Raw genomic sequence first — 23,351 nt, 5'->3', positions numbered from 1 at the left:
TGATTTCTCTCAACTGCATGAGTATCAGATATTCTAGGTTACTTCTGGCACTAAATGTTCCAAAATCATATCTTCATTGAAAGTGAATTTATCCAACCATGTACATATTCAGTCTGAACTGTTATGGGCCTCTTCAGATAAGAATCCTTCATTAGATTATCCAGCTATCATGTGGAAGAGATATAATGGATATATATAATAATCTAATGGAAAGTTATAGTTAGAAAAGTCTCATAACCATTCTGTTTTCATGCATGTAGAAATAGTCCAATTTATCTTTATGATTCATACCAAAACCCACCTGTAAATCATCACTGAATTTTTTGGTAATGCTTAAGAGCTTATTGGTCAGTAGTTCAGTTATCATAAAATTTTTACATAGAAAAAATCCCAAGGCTATTATTTATTCCCTCAATCACTCAGGGAATATTCAAGCAATTTTCTTGTTCCCATTCTGTGCTCACTACTAAAAACTGTCCCTTTTAAAAAGACATTCTTGCTTGAACAATTCATCAGATTTAGGATTTCATCCATGTGGATACTATCTCCATTGGTACAAATTATAATCCCCCTGAATTTTTGTGGACAGAAAACACATTTGGTCACAAAACCAAACTCCTTATGATTTGTTTCTCTAAATTTATTCATTGTTTCATTCCTTTTGTCTATTTATTTATTTCTATGTTATACTATTCATATATTAAAATATTTCCCATATTATAGATGGAATATATATTACCATTATAATATGTGTTATATTATTATCATTATTATTGTTAATATTATCATTATTATTGTAGTAATAGTAGTTCAGGAACACAGGTTGAGTATATGGGAACTTAAGTTCCATAGAGGTTCAATGACTTTTCCAAGATCTTATTAGTAGAAAGTGGCTGAAGTTGAATTTGAACACAGTGAATAGATTGCACAGTGGATAGATTGTTGGGCCTGGAGACAAACTCATCTTCCTGAGTTCAAATCCTACTTCAGACACTAAATGTGTGACTCTAGAAAAGTCACTTAACCCTATTTGCTTTTGTTTTCTCATTTGTAAAATAAACTGGAGAAGGAAATGGCAAACTAATCCAGTTTCTTTAACAAGAAGACCCTAAATGAGGACACAAAGAATCAGATAGTACTGAAAGTGATGGAATAACAGTGTTTTATATCACTCTGCATGTATAGTCTTCAGGAATCCAAATAAATATATGAGGACTTCAGTAAAAGACATAGCATAGTTGGGGAGAGAAGATGTTCAAAAGTGAAATAGCTATATGCTAAGTCAATAATCTATAGTACTATAGTTGTAGTAATTTTTATAGTGACGGGTTAACTTAAACAGTGAACAAGATCAGGCATGTAAGAGTCAGTTTTCCTTGAATTTGCCATCTTGTCTACTGCTCATTAAGAGGATCATTGACATTTCACCTCCCCCTTCCATGTATTTATATAAAATTTTCTCCAATTTCTGTAATATATTGCTTCCTTATAGAGTAGCTGTTCATATATGGGGGAAGCTAGCTCTTCAATAAATTCTTGATTTCCTAGATAGTTCACTAGAGACTTTGGAGAGGAAATTTCCTCTTTAGTGAGATCAGGGTCATTCTTGATTTGAACTAAGATCTTATCATACTCTCAGCAGAAGAGTTTATTTACTCCTATTTACTTACTGGTCTACTTTCATCTGCATCATTTTGGTGACTTTTGTTTTCTTTTTTCTTTGAATAAATAGTTTTGCTTTATATTCAGAATTTATGATGGTCTTTAGTATTATCAGCCTTTGGTGGGAAGTGACCAAACTGGTGAGTATAAACTAAGGTCTACTTTCCCTTTTAAAAGCAACTAGGCAGGGAATTTTGTTTTGAACTTATTGTATACATGGACCAGCAATATTTGAGAAAGGCAGATTGGTCTAGTTTGATAGCCTTGTAGAGATAGTAGAGAGGAGGAACAAGCACCCAGTCATCTCATTTCTTCTGATCACTTATTTCATGGCAGAAATATAATGTCAGAGAAGAATAAGACAGATTCCAGAGATATAGCTCCACAACCCAAGAGCCATATCTGTACATTTAAGCAATTCATAGGGACATATTTAACACACAAATATTAAATATAAGATTCTGTGTTAGGAATTGGGGGAGTCACAACAACAACAACAAAACCTTTATTGACTTTAATTAGCTTATATTCTATTGTGTATAAACAGGGAAAATGTATCAAAAAATCAATGAGAACATCCTTACTCTTTATTTATTTTCCATTTAAGGTCTAAGTTCAATTTTAAATGCTTTTATAATTGGCTTATTTTATGACAAACAATTTTTTTTATGAAGCAATGGAATCTTGTCCAATTAGCTAGGATATTTAGACAATATGTAGTAGAGATATTTTGTAAAATTTAGGTACATAATGAAGCATGACCTCAGCCTGTAATAATCTAAATCCATTATGTGTTTCATGCATTCTATTTCTTTGTTTTTCTTTGCAATTTTTTATGGGGAAATTTCTATTTAGCTACTCTCAAATCTGGAGAGAGACACAGTGGGATAAATCTATGCTGAAAAACAAGCAAGTGCCCCAGGAAAAGAATAATGGAGACAAGTTGACTTTGAGTTTTAGATATGTACAAGTGCTGTTAAATAATGGAAAGGACAAGACCAGTTAGTCTTTTACGGGTTCTGTTTTCATTTGCTTTTTAATTGGTTGAATACAAATAAAGGGCAGAAAATGTGCCATCTAGGCATCTTTTTTTTCATTTGCTAGAGGCATTTCTAGGACTTGAGAAATCTGTAAATTACTTATATAATACAAGTGTTGTTAATATGTATGTTGCTATCAACTGCTACTTGCTTTAGGAAATCTTGAATTAATTTTTAGAGCACAGCAGCAAGAGACTTAGTAAAAATAAATAATTTTCCTGATATTCTTTCAGAATTTTGATGTTAAATTTTTATTCACATGCTGTGCTAATTTACTTAAGTTAACACATTAAGGTTTAGACTCTCAATTGTAATTTACCCTAAATTATGAAATATAAAGATCATGGTGTTTAATGGGAAATATTTGGATTCTGAGCCCTTTCCACTCATAGACCATTGAAAGAATTAGGGAAATTAATTTACTTTAATTCAAGCAGAATTTATTAAGCACCAAATATGTATAATGTATTATGCTCAGTGATGTGGGTAAAGAAAAAAAAGCATGAAACAATTATAAGGAAATTAAGTTTAGGGAGAAAGATAAACCAAATATACAAATAAATATGATAAAATTACAGAAGGTGAGTACATAGTAGAAGTCCCAAATGAGTGTGTTATTTGAAAGATTTGAGAAGGATGAGAACACTTAGTGCTGTGGCTTTAAGGTCAGGGAAATAATTTCATGGAGAAGTTGGTACCCAATTTGGGGCAAAAAGAAATAAAAATATTCTCAGAAAGTATAGCATGAAAAACTAATACATATGTCGCATTTCTTGAATGACTTCCAATTAGCATTGCTTGGCACAGGACCATTTCTAAAGTATTACTACATTTTGAAATTGAAGTTCTTCTACAAAAGCAAAAGGCAAAAGAGAGCATAAGGCAGTGATTCTCAGTTTCAGATAGTAAACATAGCTTTGTTCCCTAGTGAGAAGTTTCTAGTAGGTGTGCACTGAATTTTGGTATATTAAAATCTTCTCATATTTCCCCCTTTCCTCGGATAAATAATAATACTGACATATGAGCAGCAACAATAAAAAAAAAAGAGGACTACAGGTATAGACAGTTGGGTTTGCATCTAAAAGAAAAGTGTAGAACTGAATGAAAAGAAAGGTTCAGAAAGAGAGGGACTATTTTGTTCATATCTCAGTGTTGCTTAAGGAAGGGTCTGATACTTGATAATTGACAGCTGACTTTAAAATCAAATAAAAAAAGGGCTAGGGATGTTGCTTAGATCTCAGGGAGACTGGATCAAAGAAATTACTCCCCATGCTTGTTTGGTTAGCAGCTGTCTTTCTAGAAGAAATGGATTGTTTTTATCTAGGCTAAGAATTGTAGTGCTTAGGAAAGTCTAAAAGAGATTATAGGGTGATATCTCATTGGCTGAGTTTATTAGGCCTTATCAGTTAATGTGCAGTTCTTACTATGGCAAGATTTTGTGTTAAAAACAGCAGAAGTTAATGAACTCATGTAGCATGCAATTTCAGATCAGCTAAATGAACACTTAGGATTACATCAGTGCAATGGAATCTATAAAATTAAATCATAGTAATGCTAGGTGACCAATGTCAAATGAAGGAAAAGCAATAATCTTAGTGCTTCAGAACTGGTGGTTTATACTGTGTACCTGGCCAAGACTTGTTTTTGGAAAGACAAGAAACCAAATCTACTTTGGTTAGCAAAACTAGTTAGCTTTATATTGGGCATACATGCACATACATTACACACACATATTTATAGGCACATATACCTTATACACATACATATATTTTTGCATATAGATTTTTATGTACATTGGTATGATTTTGTATGACTTCAATCACATATGTGTGTAAAATTATATGTCTTATTAATGAGTTCTGGTTCTACTATGGAGGCCAATTTTTATTGTTATTTTTTAAATACAAAAGCACCAGAAGGTCCTCATAGTATTTCTAGTCATAGCAATTGAAAGGAGGTATACTGTGTTTCTATTATGTGAAGTTTGTCATGTTATCAGTGCTATTAATTTGGTTTTCATCCTTTATAATACTGAATAAATTTTGCTGTCTTCTCTTTTCATTGTGTGTAATTCAAGTTCATAGACTGGCAAAAGCAAAAACTTGATTTTGTATCCTCTACCTTTGTAGAAAACTTTCTATTTTTGCCTTTCTCTTCTGTCATTGTTCTTAGTAGACTTAAATAGGCCTGATATAAGCCTCTTCCTGTCTCTGTCTCCTCTTTGTCTTCTTCTCTCTCATTTCCCCTCTCTTGTCTTTTTCCTCCCCCTCTCATAGTTTCTCTTTCCATCTCTGCCCTCCTCTATGACTGTCTCTCTTTCCTTCCCTCCTTCATTTCTGTTTGTCTCTCCTACTCTCTTCCCATCTTTTTCTTGCTCTACTGTATGTAGATAATTCTTTTTCTCTTTGGGTATATATATGTTCATACACACACACACACATATATACATATATATATATATATATGCTATTTTAGATGCTTGTATAGTTCAGTGTATTTATGAGAATTAAAATAATAATCAGCATAATCCACAGAAGACCATTAAATTTATTTTGAAACAGTAAACTACTGAAACTAGCTCATATCTTTTAGCAGAATTGTAATATAAAAGTAATAAAAGCTCACAACAAAATACACTTTAATGATTTGAAAAGATCAATAGGACTAATTGGGGGGGTTGTTTTATATTCTAGAAACCAATTAATCAGCAAGTATTTATTAAATGCCTACTCTTTACCTTGTACCATGGGGAATACAAATTCTTTTTATTATGTTTTGTGGTTTTATTCATGTAGCAGTGGAATAGAAAAAAATGGATAATTTCAGAGATAATAGATTTCAAGCTAATGAGGAATAGGGGAAAGGTACTGGTTTTAGAACCCAAGATTTTTTGTTTGAATCTTAGCTTTGATAGTTACTGTGTCATCTTGAGAACCTCCTTTGTATAGTAATGCCATTCTTTGACCTTGGCCTTTAATTTGCCTTTCAGTTCTAAAGCTAATGTAGCAATAAAATTAGGAAGCATTGTTAGGTGATATTGAGTAGTGGATTGAGAACTGGAGTTAGAGTTCGAAAGACATTGGTTTAATTCCTACATCTGATATATGTATGAGACCCTTGGGAAAGTAACTTAATCTTTTAATTCTTTAAAAAAAAACTCTAAAATGATAAGTGATAGAGAAGTTTCTAATCTATCTTAGAGGACTACCTCCTCATCAGGGAATCTTTACACTGAGGAAATCATATCTAATCAAAGATCAAAGCAAAATCAAACAAAACACCTTATCTCTTATCTCTTTAAAGTTAATATATTTTTTTCAATTTACCAATTTACCCACCCTTACTAGATAGTCTATCTAGTTATATAAAGAGATTGTATTTCCCTGCAGTGGTATTTTATTGAATATTTTACAGTAGAGGTATCTTTGGTTAATCTTGCTCTAGTAAGTGCAAATAGAGAGATCATTTGATTTGGACCAGTAAGGCAGCACAGTGGATGGATCACTGGGCATGAAGTCAGGAAGACCTGAGGTACAATATAGCCTCGGATGCTTATTAGCTCTGTGACACTGGATGTCATATCCTCTGTTTCCTTCAGTTTCCTCAACTGTAAAATGAGTATAATAACATCATCTACCTCACAAATTTGTTGTGGGGATAAATTGAAAGAAATACTTACCACAGTGTATGGCACATAGTAGGTACCACATATGTGCTTATTCCCTTTTCTTTTATCCCTTGCCATATTCTCATTTATCTTTTGAGGGGTGTATTAAAGTAAAAAGAACACAGGATTGGGAGCTAACACAGGATTAAGGAGACTGAGGTATTAATGTAAACAAACTTTTTTCAGCTATCCCCTGGGGACATCCTAATCTGAAGCCACTTACCTGTCTACTTTGATAAATTCACTTTGTTACATGCTTCACAGCAGATGAAATTTTCCTAAGGCTATTTTTGAGGATGAATAGATATTTTTTTCATCATCTTTTCAAGTTACCTTTTGTCTTCATTATAAAACTTTGCTGGGAATTAAATATTAAACTAGTGGTATTTTCTACTCTTACAAATACAGCTCACTCAACATTTTAATCAGAAAAAAATCCATTTAGTATCTGTAAGATTCTATCATAAGAAATGGGATGATATCAAGGATAGCAAAGATAGTGGAATGATTTACCATTTTCTTCTCCATTTATCTTACAAATGAAAAAAAAAAACTGATAAAAACAGGGTTAAGTGACTTGCCCAGAGTTAGTAAGCCAGTGAGGCTATATTTAAATTCAAATCTTTTTTGACTCCAGTTTTGGTGCTTTATCCACTGTACCACCTACCTGTCTAAAAATAGGTTGGAGTCATATAATAGTGCCTTGAAAGGCAGGCTAAGGGACTTTCATTTTTTCCTGTAAGCAATAGGAAGTCACTGAAAGACTGAGCAGTCACAGTAGAGTGATGTGATCAGACCTATAAATTAAAAAGATTAGTAAACCAGGAGGATGAAGGATGGATTATGGAAGGTAGATAAAAGAGGCAATGAAACCATGTTGGAGAGCATTATGACAATCTAGGTTAGTCATGCTGAGGGACTATAGTTGCAGGGAGGTAATATTTAAAAGGTAGAATTTACTCATATGGATTTACTTTATATAGTAAAATTTTATTATATAGGTTTATTTTTAGCTGATTTTAGGATTCTCAGTTAGAACATCATATCATCTGTAGAAATCAGTAGTTTTTTTCCTTTTTTGTTGATTATTTAATTTTTCTTTTATGTCCCATTAATATAGTTATACTACACACACACACACACACACACACACACACACACACACACACACACACACATACACACACAAATAGTTATGATAGTGGACATCTTTTTTTCAGTGTGATCTTATTTGAAAGGATTCTTTAACTTTTTTCTATTACCTATATATTATTTTACATAGCTACTATTTAGTATATTAAGTAAAATTCATTTATTTCTATGCTTTCTGATTTTTTAAAAACAGAAACGAGTATTATATTTAAATATTTTAGTAATATATTTTATTTAATATTTATTATTAATGTAATCATGTGTTTTTAAAATTGTTTTTAATCAATCATGTCTATGTCTAGAGCATTTCTTTTGTTGACTAAACTCTGTATTCCTTGTATAATGCAACCAAAACATATTGAAATTATTTTAAATATGTTGCTTTAATCCATTTGATGATATCTAACTTTTTGTGTGTGTGTGTGTTAATGTTAATGTGCATTATAAAATTGGCTCTAATTTGTTTTCTTTCTATGCTATGTCTTTCACTGGTTTAGATATCATATCAATTCATATTTGCATTCTAAGAAGATTAAAGAAGTTTAAGAATCTTTCTTCAACTTTCTTGTCTGAATAGCTTAATATTGTGTTAATTCCAGTGGAGCAAATAGACACTACATCACATATATTATACTTTTACTATATGACTGATAACATCCTTCTAGTTGTATGTGTCTCTGACAGTATTTTCACTTCAGTGCATTCTTTTTCAGTAGTATTCTGTAGCATACTCTCATCACATGATTCTTTATTATTATTTTTTTTAATGACCAGCAACCAATTCTTCAGTGACTATAGAATTCCACGGCTTGAAGGCTATCACAAAGATAATATGTAGAACTTTATGCAGTTCAACATAATTGACATAATTTTGAGAACACTGAACAATTAACTGTTGAAATAACTGAAAAGAAGAAAATATGAAACCTTTATAAAAAACATACATCTTATTATGTATCCCATAAATGTTAATCAAGAGAATATCTACGATTATTAACTCATTATCACTTGTTTATTTCTGCTGAAACATTTTGAACACAATATGAACATAATGAGGGTATCATTCATAAGTGTGCAAGAATGAATGGACAGTTTTAAAAAATATGTATATTTATTAAACAACATATGTATAACTACATAAATGATTGCAAATGCCAAGAATACAATATTTCTGCTCTACTTATCATATTTTGGCTTTTTGAAAAAAACATTTTAATAGAGCAAAGTTGAAGACTTGAACATATTCTTTCAACAATGTTTCCATTATGTTTTACTATACATGTATTCCTTAGAAGATGTAAAAATACAGGTAACTTTGTCCAATTATCCTCTCTCTGATTAATATGAAACAAAACACAAAAAATCTAACTATATGTTCTTTAAAGTTTTGTTTTTTTTGTTTTTTGTTTTTTTGTTTTTTGCTTCATGGATGAACACAAAATAAAAATGCTAGAGAACTGTAGTAATTTTATCTTCTAAAAATTCTCATATTTGCAATAAAATTGTGATGATTGCAATAAGCCATAGAACATTACAGAATCTCCCAAATGAGATCCAAAATTACTCCAAAAACTAAGCTTAATTGTTCACACAAGAACAATTAGGTGAATAAAAACTATTCGTCAGACTGTAATATATAGTTGGATTGGACTGCCAAAAAAGCCAATAAATCAATACTTATGTCTTGGATAGATAGCATAGATGGACAATAGACTGGTATTAAACTGGATTACATTTAGGAGATGGATAGATAGAGATAAATGGATCATGCATTTATTAAATTATAAAATAGTTTTGGCATAGTGTTAAATAAATATTCTTTCAAGATAAGTCTGTTATATCAGGGTTCTTGAAACTTCTTGGACTGTATTCATCTATCACTTGCTACAATTGTGTAAGTTTTTCTTAAATTGTTCCTGGAAAGGACATTGTTTCTTGTTAATGTACTCCAAAACAACACTTTCATATAATAATAATAATAATAATAATAATAACACAATTTTAAAAACTTTTCTAGATTTTTAGTTTTTAAAATTGTCTTTCTGAGTTTTTTTCTGAAATGGGCATGCTTGTCATTTCTTATAGCATAGTAGTATTCCATTACGATCATATACCACAACTTTTTTAGCAATTCCCCAATATAAGGGCATCCTTTCAATTTCCAATTCTTTGAGAGCACAAAAGAGCTGCTACAAATTGTAATGTTCTGGTTAGTTTTCTGGAGGTCTCAGAACCAGCCTTGTTTTCAGCAGAATAATCACCACGAGAACAGTCAGGGGTGAAGTCCAAAAGTCTTTGTTGTCTTCTTCACTTGGGGCTTGGCTAGCTTTCAGAAGGCCCTCTGGAATGGGTCTTGGTTTCAGTGGAGGAAATGCAGGAGAGCCCAAGAGGCTGATGAAGATGGAATGTTCTTCTTCCAGTTCTTGTTGGCTTTTATATACTCTATTATAAAGTATATTATCATAGGTCTTGTAGAATAGATGTCAACTTATAGAACCATACTAAGTACTAACTACATATAAACTAGAAAATCATTATTTTAATTCCACTGAGTTAATACCTTGTTGTAGGATTAAATCAATCATACTGAACATTAAGTATATTTCTCCAGGATTCCTGCCCTTTACAACAAATTATTATGTATAATTAGTTTTCCCTCTATCTTTTTTATTTCTTTGGGATATAGACCTAGAAATGGCAATGCTAGATTAAAAAGTATTCACAGTTTTATAGTCTATATATAGTTTTATAGCAAAGTTTCAAATTGTTCTCCAAAATGGTGGGATCCATTTATAACTCCCTCTACAATGCATGTGTCTCAGTTTCTCCAAATTTACTATTTTTCCTTTTCTTTCATATCATCCATTCTGTTGGGAATGAGGTAATATCTCAGAGTTGATTTAATTTGCATTTTTCTAATTAATAATGATTTGGAGTATTTTTATATGATTATAAATATCTTTAATTTCTTTATCTGAAAATTGCCAGTTCATATCTAACCATTTATCAATTGTGGAATGACTTATCCTAATTATCTATATATTTGAGAAATAAATCCTTTATCAGAGACATTTGTTGTAAAAATCATTTGCCAGATTTTTGCTTTTCTTCTAAGCTTGGCTGCAATGGTTCTTTGTGCAAAACTTTCAACATTTAATATAATCAAAATTATCAATTTTATATCTAGAAATGCTCTCTTTCTCTCTTTTGTTTGGTCCTGAATCCTTTTCTTCTCCATAGAGTTAACTAATAATTTATTTCTTGTTTTCTTAATTTGCTTATGGTATTATCCTTTTCTAAATCTTGTACCTATTTTAACCTTATCTTGTTATACTATATAAGATGTTGATCTATATCTAGTTTGTGCCATCCTGTTTTCTAGTTTTCCCAGTAGCTTTTGTTAAATAGTGATAATTCACATTTATAGCAATTCCCAATGTTTTCCTGTTATCACCCTCATGATAATATGATGTAGAAGATTTTTTAAAAGTTTTTTTTCCCTGAAGGTTAGGGTCCCTAGAACAGCCATGTTATATGTGATCAAGCAGTTGGAATACCCCACAATTAATACTTAGGCAGTACAGAGGATAGAATATTTGACTTGGAGTTAGAAAAACCTGAATTCAAATCTGATCTCAGATACTTAGTAGCTATAAGACCTTGGGAAAGTCACAATCTTTATTTTTTCTCAGTCTTCTAATCTATAAAATGGAAACAATAATAGCATCTTTTCCTGGATTTATTGTAAGCCTCAATTAAATAATAATTATAAAATGTTTAGTGCGGTGACTAGCATGTGGTAAGTGCTACATAAATATTAGCTATCATTATTACCTTGTGAATGCCTGTTTAGTTAAGATAGTTGATTCTTCCATAACAATGGAGAGCCCTAATTAAATTTGAACATAAGGAATCATTTTAGGTGCAGAAGATCCACTCTGAGGTCACATATAAAAGCAAATTCAATAAAGCAAAAATATCCATATAAATTATTACCTATTCAGATTAAGGTTGTAGATTGTCATATATTTTTTCATAAAGTTTATTTTCAAGTTCCAGTCTGACATTTCACTGCCTGGCCCACTTCAGTCATGCATTTTTTTCTATTTTGTAGGAATCCTAATTCTGACTCTTCTTCTAATTCATCCAAATATTGTATTAAAGAAGGTAATATTCACTTCATTTTTCAAGGAGAGCTGTCGTGCACAGAATTTAAATGGCCAATTGCCAGCCACTTAGCACACCATACATTGGTTTGGGTACTAGAACTCAGGTCACTTCCTTCTGATCATGAATAACTAACCACTTAGCCCTTTAAGGCAGGCTGCTTAGCAAGCTCACAGAGCTGTTCTAAAAGCGTTGTATATAATGCTTTCAACTCTGAGTCGTTCTCTAGTTAGGTCAGTGACTGTACTCAAGTGCTTAGCTTTAAAATTTTATGTAAATTGGAGATTATTTTTTATCCTTAATTTAAAATATTGATTGGAAAGCCTCTGAGCTTCCAAAATTTGCCCATGAATCTTGCTTTTTATGGTTTCTCCCAGCAGGTAATGTTAAGTGGCAAAAATAAATAAATAAATTTTCCTACTGTGCTATCCCCTTTAGTGTTGTCTCTCTAGATCTAAATGGCTTGATCTATGGGAAGAAAGTGTACCTCTCCACTTTTGTATTTACTCGCATTTCTGAGGACATGCTAAAGGAACATCATAATGAGAACACCCGCCTTCACTCAGGTTGACTTTTCCTGTATGCTGCTGTGTAATATCAGCCACAGGGATGCAAGAAGTGAAAACTAGGAGCAGAACCCAAGAGAACAAACAATAGATAGCAAAGAGAGATGAAATGAAATTAATTGGAATGTAAAAAAGCAATCAAGCCAAGACTCACAGAATTAATTCAACCTGTATCTGAAATAGAAATTCAATTCAACATAATTACATAAAAATTTAGTATATGATCACTCCTCAAGCATTTATTAAGCACCTCCTTTATGCAAAAACTTATATTTGGGACTAGGAAAACAATACTTGTACTCAAAAAAAAATTACATTCTGATTAGGGAGCCTTGTTCACCTGTACCTCTATATAAAATAAATACAAGGTAATTTAATTAAGGGGAGTAATCAGCCTTTGGAGAAATTAAGAATGACTCCAGATACAAAATATGCAGAAAATTGTGCTAAGTTTGACAGAGATGTACAAATTAATGAAATGTCCCCCATCTTCATAGAGATTAGCACTGACTCTAAAATCAGAGTCCCTTAACTTCAATCTTCCCTCTGTCATTATTACCTTGTAAATGCCTGTTTAGTTAACTGTGTAGTCTTGGACAACATTTCTGGCCTCGTTTTTCTTATGCATTAAATGAGCATCTTATCCAGCTCTAGATTTTTGATTCTAAAATAAGCAATCAAAAATTATGCCAAGATATAACACTGGTTTACCATTCATAATGATAGCCCACACTTAAAAAATAAATGGATAGGGAGGGGTCTGCAGGAAAAGAAAAGGGTATATGATCACAGGTTCAATTAAATAATATCAGAGTTCACTGCTTAAGTTATATTTCTAAAAAAAAAAATCAGGTTGGTGCAGATTTTTAAAGTTTCCTTTGTAATTCAAATTTTTGTTTGAATACTTGGCCTTTAGGGATATGCATCCTATACATCTGAGGACATTCCATAATGCCACAGTTACACCTTTTGAACAGGCAAAATTAATTTATAATAAACTCTCTGAAAATACCAAGGCTGGCATTTCCAAGCTGTGGGCTGCCAAACAAATGTGACTGGGCTATACATTTTGTGCCATTGTGGAAAGACCTTGGGCCTGTTAAATGTGCACCTTCACTTCCCATGAACATTAATAAGATATGAATGAAAGTGCTTGCCCAGATATTCAAAGTGAGCAGCAATCATAGTCTAGGATTGCTTTTACAGACTAATATATCAGAGTGACAGCTGTTACTTTTTCCTTAAGGCAGATTCCTTAGTCACACGATGGCTTAGCAACAAAGGGAGGAGACCCTGCTCTTACTAGTTTCTTGGAAAACAATCTTCACTTTTTCCTTTTATTAAACTTAAAAAAAAGAAATTGACAACATTATTTTTTGATTGAATATGCTTTTCAACCTACAAAATAAATGACAGTGCATTGTATCCTATAATAATGTAGAATAGTTGAATCAAGGATGCATTGAATAAAGAACTCATGAATATATGCATTTTAAAATAGTAATATTCAAAATGAGCTAGGCTTGTCAGAAAAACAAATAAACAAAGTCCTGCCAAAATGATGGATATTCATTTCTTAGTCTCTGAATACTATCTGTTATTAACAATAAAACTATGTGACTATGTAAAACATTGTATTAGCAGTTTTGCTTTCCTCTCACTGCTGACATTCTCTATGGACAGCAGAAACTGTTCATCTCTGGTGCATCATTAAATGGTTGACAGTTTGTGGCAGCATTAATGGTAACCTATTGAAGGCAAACTCATTGCTTGTTTGGGGTGCTATGAGAGGCCAGCCATAAAATCATCTTCTTTGTTCTCTCAAACATAGGAGTCTAAGCAGATTGATTGCTGAGGTTTTCTGAGAAAGTCACGATTTACACAATTTTGGGAACTTTTGCAGAAATCAAGTGGTACCAGTTTCTGTGGAGAATGTTTCTTTGCATTTTTTTTGCAAGCTATATTATCAGGATAGATAAAGATGTTAAAAAGGAAAGAAAGAAGACATGAAATCTATGTCCTGTATTTTATATCATTCCCAAATCAGTCCATGAAGAAAGGAAAATTCTGTCAATCAAACAATTGGAAGCAGAATGACTTTTTCCATTTTCAGAATATTTAGGATCATATGTTAGTACAGTGAGATACAGTGAAAAAAGTACACAAGTTCCAGATTCAGAGAAGTTAAGAGGGCCTGGGATTCAAATCTTACTTCTGATATTCACTACTTGTGTGACCTTGCACAAAATCACAGCATTCTTGAATTTGGTTTTATCATACGGAAAAGGTGGGGAATGACTTCTGAAGTTTCTTCTAACTCTGATCCTATGACCTTAATGTCTGTGTTTGAACAAATTGTCCAAGAGCCTTTTATTTCCATGGTCCTTTGATTATTATTGGTAAATGTTTTATTGATTTTCATAACATTAATCTGGAACTAGCTGTGTTAGAGACCACCTGCACCTATGCTTTCTGCTTTTTATCCTTCACTCCTAAAATGAACTTTTTGCCATTGTTTGAGAATGTTTGAGATGGGATCCTCCTCTTTTAGGCTTTCAGCCTTTATTTCACTGGAAGAGGAATTTGACACCAATTTTATGGCTGAGCTTCAAGTCTGTTTTTATAAAATCACAAAATCAGAAAATTTTAGTTTTGAAAAGGATCTTAGAGACCTTTCAATCTAAATTGTCTTGAACAGAAATCTCCAGTGACCTGAGAGACACACTTGAATGTCCCACTAAGAACTCAAATCAATTTGTCTAAATAAACTTTGTCAAACCTTTCTTTTTAACTTTATTCATCATATTAACCAATATGTAATTTATTACTCATCTTTGCATGTTTGACTCTCTTTATGAGCCTAGTAAAGGACCAAGTTCTATTGATTTTTTTTCTTCTAAATGTATCTTGAATCTACTTTTTTTATTCTATGCTCCTCCCTTCACTAAAATTCTGACATACCAACTAATACTTGAATGCAGATCTGGATCTAAGGATAGGCTCTGATAGAGAGTACAATATGTGGTCAGGGGTGCAAATAGAGACATATTGGAATATTTATTTTTATAAATGTACTTAATATTAATGACATTAATGTATATTTTTGGAGCATGTAAAGTAATTATTTTAGGATGAATTAAAAACTATATGAGTAGCAATCAAGGCCAGAAGTCTTCATAACATGTGATGGTGTAGATTTTATTTTGAAATAGGATTTCAGAATTTTTCTGAACCTGTCCCAAATCTTCATAGATCACCCCATCAGCTACTCATAAGTTTCCTTTATTCAGTGCTCTTCTATTATTCATGGTCATGTTTGTGTCTACTTCTGAAAATGATAAGTCTCTATGCTCTCTCATTTTGTCTCTCTCCCTCTCCCCCCAACACTTCCTTTCCTCTCTGGTGAATTACAATCTGGTCTCAGACACTTCTTAGCTATGTGATCATGGGCAAGTCACTTAATTTGCCTTAATTTACTCATCTATAAAATGGGGATGATATTAGCATCTAACTCTCAAGATAGTTGTAAGGATCTAATGGGATAACAATTGTGAAGTGCTTAGTATAGTATCTGGCTATTAGGTAGTGTCATGTAATGTTAAGTATCATCATTATAACCACTGACATTATCATTGACATTATTATTATTATTATTATCATTGATACAAAGTCTTTGAATTTATGGATTCCTGGGTTCAAATCCTGCCTCTGTTACTATAAATTCAGAAAAAGTGCCATCTTCATTGGTAACTTAAATTTCCTCACCTATGCTATTTCTCTAGTCAAGGAGTGTCAGAGAAATATTAGCTAAGGAAAATTCATGAATCACAGTGTTATATGAGAAAAACCAGAAACACAATTTTTTTTTTCTTAAAAAAGGTCATTCATGAGAATGGAATGTAAGGATTAGCACTTTTCTCTTTTCTCCATTTCTCTGGCATATACCATATAACTAAATTTTTCGTCATGACTTCTGTCATTGACTGCTTACGAATATTTCATTGTCCACTTAGATTCTAATTGAGAGTGGTCACTTTCTTATAAAATTCCTTCTTCAGAACATTCATAAATCATATCAAACTATCACATGTTCTTCACCTGCATGTCACTATAAGTTTTTAAATATGTGGTTTGTATGCTTATGATCATCCTGCCTCATTTTAATCTAAATACCTCATAGGTCTAGTACTTTTGTATTTAGCATGGGAATTGGTATGGCATCTTGAAACACTGCTTTCCATCAGACTTGATGGAAACAGCTCAGGACCCTGAGCAGTTACATTCCAGATCACCAGTCCTATTTTTATCCTGGACTACAGAAGGTATTTTAAAGGGGAAAATATTTGTCTAAAAGGCACTTCCCTATTAGAATATGAGCTACTTGAAAGCAGGCATTATTTTACTTTTCTGTTAGCATTGTTAGCATTTAGCACAGTGCTTTACACACAGTAAACCCTAAATAAATGGTTTTTTTGTTCACTGATCTATTCATCCCAGAAAAGTTATTATATTTAATAAGTTTTTACATCTCATCCTCATGTTCCCTCCCTTACCTCAAATGAAAATACCTATTATGTTTGCTTTTTTAAGTTTCCTCTGATGACTAGGAGAACGCTTTGAACATGAATCTTAAACAGCATCCTCACCTTTCAAAAACATGTCTAGCAGCTTAGGAAATTAAGGCTGCAGGATTCCCTTGAGCAAAAGCAGCACCCTACTCCCTCTGCAGCTGTGACAGCTATGGCAGCTTATCATATCAGTTATCTTCCAGGTTACTATGGTGAGACTGAGCCTTTCTCATTTAAAGGCCATTAATGGAATGCTTATGTGCCTCAAGATTCTAATTTATTTGATGTACCCCACCCCATGCTTTCCAAGATAATGTGACTATTGCATAAGCTTTCTGTAAAGAATGATGGAGTTGGCCTTTAAGGAGAGCAGGTATTTCTCCATTCACTTGTCTAAAATCTGTATGTACAGTAAATGTGCTATGCATCATTATCTTATCTCTAGTACATGCTTTCAAGTACTTCTAACAATTTCCAATATTTCTTTGTAAAATATGGATCCCATGGCCTGACTAGCAAGTGTAAAACCAAAGAATTAATGTTACTAGACCCCAGAAGCCTTGTTTGTGATGAATAGGGCACTTAGAGTTGATGTACCTTATACTTTCACTTCAAAGCTATGCTTTTGTCCCATAAAACACATGTACTATGCAAAACCAGTTTTTACATCCTGCTTTTGCAATGTTATTCTGAGTGTCTATGAACATTAAACAATTTGGTCTTGCTTCTCCTCTTTCATTTTCTAGTAATTATTTCACTTGCTATTACTAGTCTTCCAGGATAGCTTTTCTATACTAGAATCTTCTATAACATTATGCCTTTGTATGGTAACATGGAAAAAAAAAAGATTCCTTCTTATTCACTAATGATTTCTTCCTCCCTTTTCATGGTTTGTTAAGACATGAAAAAGAATGATAACAAAAGAAACATCAAAATGAGCTGAAAGTCCATTGTTCTATAATTGTACCAATACTGGGGAGATGATTCCATTCCTTCCTCTACCCTCAGGAACTTAATATGTTGGTTGAAGCAGGAAGGTGATAATAGCATGGAATCTTTAGACATCTCTGGTAACCTCTTTATTTGAAAGAACTAGGGGGTCTTTGTCATTTACCAATGTTCCTCCTCAATGGAGCAATCATTCCGTGTTGCAGAACTCTCAAGTGTCAAAGATCTAGTTAACTAGCTGAATTGAGAACTGCATGTTAGAGCTCAGCATTTTAGGGAGACTCTATGCTAATAGTTGAAAGAACTTTAACTGCAAAATTTTATCTTTAGCTGTGAACACAGGGAATTATATAATTGTCCTGTGACCAAGTCTAACAAAAGCTATAAACACCCCAGCTTTCATTCTTCATTCTGAGGTTAATTAAAAAAACAAATATAAAAATAAGCAAACAAAAAAAAAAAAAAAACTTGAGTTCAGGGAATGATAAGGAAAAGAAGCCAAGAAAACATTACTGAGAAAGAAGGTCATAAGAAGACTGAGTCTGAAAAAAACAAAACAGGCAAAGAGCAGAGGAAGAGAGGCTGAATCATAAAAACAGAGAATCAAGGTGGTACTGCCAAAAAAAAGAAAAAAAAAAAAAGAGAAGTAATTGGCTGATATAGCGCTTGAAAGAGAACTAGGGCCTGGAAAAGGCAAAGGAATGAACCCAAAACAGTAAAAAAAATACACAGAGATCAAGAGGGCTTCTGGTTCCTGCACTTTCTGTGGGAAGGATATACATGTAGGAGAGAAAAAGGTTCACTAAAAGCTAGAATTTCAATTGAAATTAAAAGACCTGAGCTTGTAAAAAGAAAGACTTAAAACATTCTTAGTCAAATTTAAGAAGCCCAAGTCTCAAAGGTAAGAGTTGTCACATTTTTAAAATAAAAACTAACCATTGACTCTTGCTATTTAAAAAAGTGCTGAAAATGAGAGAAAGTACCTCCTTAATGAATACAAACTGGAGAAAGATGGTTAATCTTCACTTTCAGTAGAAAGGAAGCCACTCTGAAAAGTGCTTTGAATCATGGGAAATAGATTTTTAGAAGAAGGAACTTTTAATATAGTGCTGAATTTAGTATAAAATTTGTAGAAAATGTCTTAAGTGTTCTGCAATTATCTGGATGCTAGTGAATGAATAATAATTAGCAAATGGACATTTCTGGCACACATAAATAAAATATTATATGATATATGATATACAAAGGTAATTTAGTTCAACTAACATTTATTAAGCAAACATTTAATTTGTTAGAGCTGAGAAATTGTGTGGTGTATTTGAATACCTAGTTTGGAATCAGGGAGATCTAACTTTAAATTTCTTTGATAGTGACTGCATGACCATGGTCAAATACTTCAATCATCATGTGCTTTAGGTAACTTCCTGTAATTCATCTATTAAAACTCAGATTATTTCTGTCATGGTGGAGGGAGCCAACACATTATGGAAATATCCATAAAGATGAAATCACAATTCTTTTGGAATTTTTGCATATGTACAATGTACTATGATGCCAGTCATGCAAATATAAAATAAACTATTCTCTACCCTCAAGGAGTTTATATTCTACTTAGGGAATAAAACACATACAGAAAGACAAGTAAATACAAGTCAATCTGAAGATGAGGACATTAACACCTGCAATGATGTGCAAAAATTTTTGGAGGAAGTGCTACCTGAAATGAAGATGAATTGCATCTCAGGTTTATACAAAAGCATAGAGGCAGAATTTATATGTTAAGAAATCACATCTTGTAATGCAGATTTTGCTTTTTTTTTTTTTTTTTTTTTTTTTTTTTTTTTTTTTTCAAATTTTAGTCTTAGAAAGTTGAGTTGCCTGGAGAACTGAGAGACTGTCACTTGGCCAGGGTCACATAGTCAGTCTATGTTAGAGGATTTACACCCAAATCATGACTGTGAGGACAAACCTTTTTTCACATAATGACATACAGGTAGTCCTGGGAATGTCAAACCAAGAGAGAGCAGAATCAGAAGTGGAGGTTGAATTGTCATTGGTAAACAAGCATAATAGTACTAGTGCTCCAGGAACAATTCCTCCTTCCTAATAGAGTCTTGAAAACTAACAAGAAGAACTGTACCAATTTTTGCCACATAGGCATCATGAAGATAAAGAAGATCAGGCATGAGAATCTTATGACTGATGCTTGAATGACATTTGGGGATGATAAAGGAGAAACGTTGTTTTCAAGAATTATGGAATTGAAAAGAGAAGGGGATATAACTCAATGAGTATTATGGCATCATGTTCCACATCCAGGAGACAAAGGTAATTTAGATTATTCATTTAGCATGCTTATTATCCACAGATTTTGCTAAAGCATAGTAGATTCAATAAAGTACTAGTATATCCACTAGGTGGTACTGCATAATAATTTAACCACTCCAAGCCTTGGAGGTTTAGGTAGAAAGTGAATGTGAAAGAAAGAACTCCATCTTCTTCTGTCTTTCCTATTTAGGAATATGAACAAGACAGATTCTTTCCAGACCTTGTTTTTGCTTTTTTGTTTTTTTTATTGGATAGCGCAAGAGGAGTGACCTTTTTTTGGTCCACATCTGTATTCCACACTTCAATCCAAGAGCCAGGAGCTTCACTGAGATATTTGTCACTCATGTCATTTGAATTTTAATTTTCACTTATTAGTCTGTGGATAAATGATCCCAAGTGACATGGTTCATCTAATTCTATTATGAGCTTATGAATGACTAATAAAAAAATCCCAAATATGAGATCCAATAATAACTCAGGCTCCCAAAAGTAGGAGGAAAACTTAGCTATTTTAGCTTGAGGTTTAAACCTCTCTCCTTTTTAGTTCCATGTATCCAAGCTATCTATATCTAATCCATTTTAATTCCTTTGTATGTAATTAATTAACAGACATGAATCACAGAGTAATTACGACTGGTTGTAGTTTTGTAGGAAACATAAATCGGAACCTTTCCTGTCTGCAGATTTTTCTGGTTTGAGTAGGTTGGTACATGGATGCACAGAGTGCTAGCTAGATTGACTTTAGAACTTTGTAGTTTTAATCTTTATTAGGATCAACTTCTGAATTACCACCATCTCTACAACCATAAGTCCTACACAACCAACAATGCTACTGCGGCTAACTTTCCTTAGAATGTGCTGTTTTAAGTCTCTCCTTTAGCTCCAATACTTTTTCCTCTCCAGATGAAAGGAGCTTAAGCCACTTTTGTGGCCTGAAATGCCTAAAAGGCCATTCAATCACATTCTGGAAACCTATAGAGAGATCAATGAGCCTCAAAGCCTGGCTATATTAATATTGATTCAGGAGTGAATATATATTATTCCTGTATAGTATATTGCCCAGGTCAGGGAGCAAACCCCAACAAGTGAGCAGAATCTTGTGTCCTGTACGGGAAAATACACCCCAGAGTTTTCAATGTCTTATTGGGATATTATAAGGGGCAAGTTTATATAGAATAAACATGGTTAATTGAAAATTAAACAATCTTCCTGAAGCACATATTGAATTTATAAATGCGACAAAACATTTAATGGATTTTTGAATAGTCATTTTTTTGAATCATAAAGGAATGAATAATATACTTTGTAATAGCAATAACACCTCACATTTATATAGCATTAAAGATTTATAAAGTAAATTCTTCACTTCTTTCTTAAGTGATTCAATTTCTTTGCTCTTCAACTTTAACTAAATAGTTGATCACTTTAGCTTTATACTGACTTCTCTTCTTGAATCTCTTGCCTACTTGTCCTCTGACTACTCTTGATATATCTCAGACCTAAATCACCACTGCCATATGCCTCCTATGCTTCAACTCAAGAACATCTGAGCAAAGCTGGAGGAAGAAATACTACAATCATGATAAGTGGGTATATTACACAGTCATATTACTGAATTTCAGTTGGGCCCTTATTGCAATAAGGCAATTTTCCCCCTCTCTCAATAATTTCTTATCTCACCTCTTCCAGAAACAATCATATATTTTATTATCCTTCCTCAGGCCCCCCTAAATCTTCTCCCCAAGTTGTTCAGGTGAAAACATTATTTCTTACATATTGGAAAAATTGAGACCATTTAATGTGGATTCCTCTCATTCTTTTCATCAAAAAGCCACTTGCCATTTCTCTTCCTTTCCTTGTATCTCTGATATATATATACACACATATATATATGTATATTTTTTAAAATCAAGGTTAACCCATTTCTTTACAAATGTATTTGATCCTATGTCTTCTTGCTTTTATAGCAAATTGTATCCTCAAACATTTCTCTTCATTTTCAAATTTTCAGCCTCTCCCTTAGAACTTTGCCTCTATCATTTTAAATATACCGAACAAAATAAAACTTCACTATACCTTCCTAACCTAACCTAAAGATACCATTCTATATCTCTATATTATGTAAACGTCTCAAAAATTTTAAACTTATAATTTCACTTTCCCTCTCTTTAGTCCTTAATTTTTTGCAGTATGACTTCCAACTTTACCATTCAATTGAAACTTCGGTCTCCAAAACTACCATTAGTTTCTTAATTGCCAAATTTGATAATCTTTTTTGAGTTCCAGTCCTTCCCAATTTATTTGATTCATTTAACACTGTTGACTATCTTCTTTTTCTGTATACTCTCTCTCTCTGTGTTTTTGTTGTACTTTCTCTCTCATGATTAAACTGATCCTTGCCTGAATGGTCTTTCTCATTGTTATTTAATGGCTTATTTTCCATATTATGTCCACAATCTGTGCATGTTTCCCAAAGTACTGTCCTGATTTTCTTTTCTTTTTTCTTTTAGACTCTTTCTTTTGATAACCTCATCAGCTTCCATGGATTTAGCTATTTCAAAGCAAATGATTCCTAGATATATTCAGCTCATCTCTCCTATGAGTTCAGTTCTTTTTTTTTTTTTTAACTTATTAGACATTTCAAACCATATGCCTCCAGAGTCATCTTAAACTCAATATATCTGAAACTGTACTTATTTTTTCTCCTCATACCCTCTCCTGTTTCAAGTATCTCTATTTCTTTGGGAAACATGTTAATTAACCAATCTTAGTTAACTAACTAATGTTATGTTAGTCTTTTGGTTTGCTGTCTTGACATTCTATTGGGATTTCTCTGTCCCTGAACTCATACATTCAAACAGTCAATCAATTTTCCCATGTCCATCTCTACAACATCTCGAATATAAGACTTAGACTTATTTCCACTTACACAGGTCCTCTTGCTTAGATTTACTGTGAAAGTCTCCTAATTGCTCCCCCTTCTTCAAATTTCTCATCATTCTAATTCATCTTACATTGCTGTTAAACAATTTGAGCATGTAACAAAATTAATCAACTCTAGTGGTCTCCTATGCCTATAGGATGAAATATATATAAAATTCACTATTTAGTTTCTAAGTACCAATACAACAGTTCTAACTTATCTTTTCAGTTTCATTGGACATAACTCTCTCTCTTTCATTCTGTGATCTCCCTTTGTACTAGCTTTCCCTGTCATCTAGTATGCACTCCTTTTTATCCTGTTCCCTTCAAG

At 32.6% G+C, this 23,351-nt stretch overlaps 1 long non-coding RNA gene across 2 annotated transcripts in view; it reads left to right on the top strand.

The window, feature by feature from the left end:
* LOC141553599 (uncharacterized) overlaps positions 1-23,351 on the top strand; it is a 331,814-nt gene that overhangs the window by 276,084 nt on the left and 32,379 nt on the right. The window contains exon 3 of one of the 2 annotated variants that reach the window (XR_012485547.1): positions 19,928-20,086. The exons of the other annotated variant lie outside the window; for it this stretch is intronic. This is a non-coding gene — a long non-coding RNA (uncharacterized LOC141553599). Of the gene's footprint in view, positions 1-19,927; positions 20,087-23,351 lie in introns of those variants that run through there. 2 annotated transcript variants of the gene reach the window in all.

The sequence above is a fragment of the Sminthopsis crassicaudata genome, chromosome 1 (assembly GCF_048593235.1).
Source record: "Sminthopsis crassicaudata isolate SCR6 chromosome 1, ASM4859323v1, whole genome shotgun sequence".
Classification (NCBI taxonomy): domain Eukaryota; kingdom Metazoa; phylum Chordata; class Mammalia; order Dasyuromorphia; family Dasyuridae; genus Sminthopsis; species Sminthopsis crassicaudata.
This window is presented reverse-complemented; position numbering and strand designations above follow the sequence as displayed.